The sequence below is a fragment of the Hylobates moloch genome, unplaced genomic scaffold (genome assembly GCF_009828535.3).
Source record: "Hylobates moloch isolate HMO894 unplaced genomic scaffold, HMol_V3 SCAFFOLD_1, whole genome shotgun sequence".
Classification (NCBI taxonomy): Eukaryota; Metazoa; Chordata; class Mammalia; order Primates; family Hylobatidae; genus Hylobates; species Hylobates moloch.
In genome coordinates, this window is record NW_026652276.1 from 37,746,538 (window position 1) to 37,751,535 (window position 4,998).

General features: G+C 41.6%; 1 pseudogene; it reads right to left on the bottom strand.

Annotated features, from left to right (window-relative positions):
- Positions 1-4,095: 4,095 nt before the first annotated feature.
- Positions 4,096-4,619, bottom strand: LOC116809483 (destrin-like; annotated as a pseudogene).
- Positions 4,620-4,998: the final 379 nt, after the last annotated feature.

A 4,998-nucleotide genomic window follows, 5' to 3' on the forward strand; every position in this document is an offset into this window, starting at 1 on the left:
GATACCTTTGAACTTGAGACCATTTCATGTTCTTGCTGAATGCCTTGAGAAATAGCTACAGGTGTTCCTTGAACAAGGTCAGAGTGTCACACGGAGGATGTGGTGATAGAAATGAATTCATTCAAGGTAGCTCCTAAGCATGCTGGGCATCTGTTACACATCTAGTGTTGGCTGGGTGAGCAGCAGCTCTAGGGGTCTTTAATTCAGTGACTGTCAACAGCCACATAACAACCATGATAGGGCTCAAGTTGGCACCTTTATTACAACTTTAGTCAATAAGCTAAAGCCTGAAGATCATTGGCACAGTGTTTGGTGGAGGATTGAAGAAAAGTAAATGCACTGTAGAAGGTCTAAAGTTTCCTGGTCAGAATGATCCCAGCTGGCCTCATTAGTTGGTGGTAATTTACCTCAACATACCCTCCCAAAGACTTTTTATTTATTTGTTTAGCCAAGTAGGGTTACTGAGAGCCATTTGAAAAGAGGAAATAACATGTGCTACATAAAATTGTATTGTTTATTGTGAAAAGTGATTGATAAGGAAGATAAGATGGAGGTTTTAAAAATATCAATTCACAAGACCTGTTCACAAGGTCACCCCAGTGACCTTTCTCTAAGCAGGAAACAACTACCCACTTTGTTTATCTTCTTCATTAGGACCAAATGACCCTCTTCAAACACTGTCATCCCTTTTCTACTGGTTCTTTGGTGCTTTCCAGGGGAGTTCAATAAGAAGTAAAACCCTGAGGTTGCTATCGAAATTGCTAACTTGAAATTTTATTCCCCGCTCCTGCCTAAGACTAACTATGGAGAACCAGATTGTGAGAACTGAGCCTCATGAATTCTTCCAGACTTCAACCCTTTTATATGGCTACAGGGCCCTGGTACTTAACAGAGAGCAAGGCAGTTTCCAACTCAGCATTGAGGATGATCTGAACATGGACAAGGCTCACCTGCCACACAGCATCCAAGTGAGGCCAAAAGCCTGCCAGAGTTGCAGAAGTACAATCACAAGAGGGGACTGTCTGCCCTGTGTGGTCCATTGCAAAGGTCTTTGGTGTTGGCTGTACTTTAGATCACCTGGGAATTTACAAAAATAATGCATGCCTGGACAGTGTCCCCTGAAAATGATCAAGACTTCCTTGAAGCCAAGGTTGAGACTTGACTAATGGGACAATCAGTGTCAAGGGGATTCTTTAAGGTGGCTCCAAAATTTAGGATTTGTCTTTTCTCACTTCTTGGGAGAAACCCAATGTGGTCTTTCCCATCTAAAGGCAAGAAACAGATAAGAACATATGGGGGTTTGCTTCTTCTTTTCAGTATCTGTGATCAAAGCAAGAACAATATCCCTGAAGTTCAGAGAGAGGCCTTAAGTACTGAGAGATCTCAAGAAATCACTAGGCTCTTTCCCTACTTGTCCTTTGTTCTTCTCATTATATGCCATCTCCCTCCCTCCATCCTTTTGCCCTCTCTTCCTCTCTCCTTTCCCCCTCTTCTTCCTTCCTTCCTTCCCTCCTAACTTCCTTCCCTCCTTCCTTCCTTCCCTCCTAACTTCCTTCCTTCCTTCCTTCCCTCCTAACTTCCTTCCTTCCTTCCTTCCTTCCTTCCTTCCTTCCTTCCTTCCTTCCTTTCTTCCTCTTTTTCTTCCTTTCCCCCCAGGACATGAAGGAAGTTTGGGCAGTTTTTGGTGGGGTAAGTCTATGTGGCAAGCAGCACCATCTCCAGGCCACAAAGTTTGAATGAATCTGCTTCAGGGTCTAGGTGGCTGGATAAACAGGTGCTCAGGTGACAGTATCAGGCTTCAATACCCAGCCCAATGTCACTGTTCCTAGGATGCTTTCTCCAGCTCCCCCAGTTAGAATTAATCTCCCTTTCCTCCAGCCTCCTATCTATAACACATGGGCTTTGCTTTTATTCTAGAAGTTATGTTCGCTTCTGATTCTCTGTACATGTCCATGTGGTGAGGTGAATTGAGGCTTCTAACCTCCATTTCTTCCCCTGTCCTCCCTATCTGATTTGGGACAAGACACTAAGTCAGGCAGGGAATAAATCTGGTAATTAGTGAAAAGTGACTAGAAAGAATCCAAATGTATCAGGTAGATTATACGTGTAGTCCTCAGAAGAAAGATAATTATCATGGCAAAAATATTTAACATTACAAATCTATAAGTTAAAATATAATCAGCTCCAAGACACAGGGAAATGTCTCAATCACGTTGATATTCCCAGGGCTCAAGGTATGGACTAGCACAAAGTAGAAATCATGACCTTAGTGAGGGTTAAGAGGTCAAGTCGAGGATCTGGCTGCTCACATTTGAATCGTGGTTTAACTACCCTAACTACCATAGTGAAGCCAATGTAATGCCCAAGTTTCTTAACTTTTCTAAGCCTCATCTTCCTCTCTATTAAATGATCTAGAAAGAATTCCATAGAGTTTGTTTGTGAAAATAAAATGAGGCACTCCACGTAAAGGTTCTTAGCACACTGCCTAGCACAAGTAAAGGCTCACTAAGTGTTTGCTATTATTATTAAAATATCTGTACAAATGACCATGTGTCAGCCTTAGCCATGCCTTCTTTCCTTTGCACACCTCAACCAGCTTTCCCAGCCAGTATGAATGGAAATGGCATTATCTTCTGAGCATCAATTGCCTTCCTGTTCCTGTCCCTTGTCTTTGAGAGGTGCCTTTACCTCAAACAGCTTCTTTGGCCCTGAACCAGTTCTGCTTACAGCCATTGCTTACGATTTCACCATTTAAGGGTGTATTCATTTTTTATCTGGATTCACCTGAATAAAAATCCTGCAACATGGAGAAGGGAGTGCATGGAGTGGCCTGCTCTGGACTGCACATGCCCTTGGCATAACCATGGCTGTCAGATTGGCTTAGAAGTCCTGACATATGATGCCACATCTTCCATTATCTCTCCATTCCTGTAGCATTGAGTTTATTCCCACTACACTGTAGTAATTAGATAAATATCTGCTGGATACTCCCAGACTGCCGTGGGCAGTTTTGATGATTTAGAAGGGATGTTACTAAGCCATCTGATTGGGGACAATGAAGTCCTAAGTCAGCTGATTGGGGGAAAGTTGGTCCTAAACCATACATCCCTCCAGAAATTACCTTTAAATTATGCATGTCTTTTCTCACTTCTTGGGAGAAACCCAATGTGGTCTTTCCCATCTAAAGGCAAGAAACAGATAAAAACATATGGGGTTTTGCTTCTTCTTTTCAGTATCTGTGATCAAAGCAAGAACAATATCCCTGAAGTTCAGGGCTCAAGGGTTCTGGACTTTAGAATCAAATCTCTCTTTATAATTTTTTCTTCAGGCATTTCCAGGGGAAAATCATTTATTCTTGGTACAAGTGAAAAACATGTTTGGGTTTGACCTGCTTAATTCTCCCTAAGTTAAACTACATGTGAATAAAGAGGCTTTTAAAGCAGATCCATGATACATTAAGAAACCAGAGCTCATTAAAGAAAAACAAGGTCGTGACAAGATTCCCTCCTGCCACCGTTTTGTAAAAACCCCATTTTAAAGATAATAAAAAAGTGATTTTTCAGTGTAATTTCACCCCTACTTGGGTGTAAAGGGCACAGAACCTTTTGAATAGCAAAAATTTTAAAATCCAGTGTCTTAAACACAAATGCAATCTCTTTCATTTCCTTTCTGGTGTAACAGTGCTTCTGAAATCTACTTTACTGGCGTGAAGAAAAGGGTAGAGAAGACAATAAAAATCCTGTTTGTTATCACTAGAACACCATAGGAGTTCATTTGCTTCCTTCGAATTTACATACAACTTCCACTTAGTGATATCCCCTCTTTCTTTCTTCATGGTAGCTTTTATTTAATTCTATCGCCTTGCTGTTAGTATATACAAGGCTATACCCAGAAATTCCCAATTTTTTTTTTTTTAGCTTTAGACTTTAGATTTATTTAGGACTGTTTGCATGTGTTTCTAGAATATTTACTCTAAAAAATGACAAGACAGCTCCCCCTCAGTGAGACCCTGGCCTAAATATATATGCTTTACTTATATAGTGAAAGAATAACATTAAACATGGAAGCTTTCAACCTGTGGCACTGAATGATGATCTACACAGGGCATCCTTCAAAGGCTGCAGTTAAGGACCCACCTAGCTTTTCAGCAATACAAGCCCGATTGAGATCTTCCGGCACATTCATGTTTATGCCTTAAAATTCCTTTTAGATTGCATCTTTGGAGCTTGCATAGCTCAGTTTACTTTTCATAGGTTCTAGTTGGGTGCCCACACACACACACAAAATTTTTAAACCCACAAAAACCCATCAACTCTTATTTTCTGGATTCCTTAGTTTCAGAGTGTGCATCATACAAAGCATAGCGGCAATCATTTTCAGGAAGCATTCCCACAAAATGTTTGAAAGGACCAGTTGTGGTTACGCCAACATCTCCACCAAGATCTCTGTGCCTTCTTCTACCATGAAGCACTTTTTGTCTGCACTGAAACAAAAAAATAAAATAAAAATAAAAATGACAGCCTTTTTCCTTTTCTTCATTTCTTCTGGTGTGGAGCATTTCCAAACTTTCATGTCATAAAAAATGCAACATCATCACTAACTTGCACTCCTGAGGCCATCTTCTCTGCAGTAGTCTCAGGGTTGCAGGACAGGACGAGAGAGCCAGTGGGCACTGAGCATCCCCCTCGGGGCTGTGGACCAAATCTTACCACGAAAGAATTTTCTGAGCCCTCCATGGTCACCGACCTCTCATCCATGCCTGCCTGTTAAGTAGCTTCCCTATCCCAGGAATTTAGCCCCACCTAAAACCAGCAGTATGTTTTAGAGTTAAGAATAAATGCAGTCAGGCGCAGTGGCTCACACCTGTAATCCCAGCAGTTTGGGAGGCCGGGGCGGGTGGATCACCTGATGTCAGGAGTTTGAGACCAGCCTAGCCAACACAGTGAAACCCCATCTCTATTAAAAATGAGAAAATTAGCCGAGCATAGTGGCAGGTGC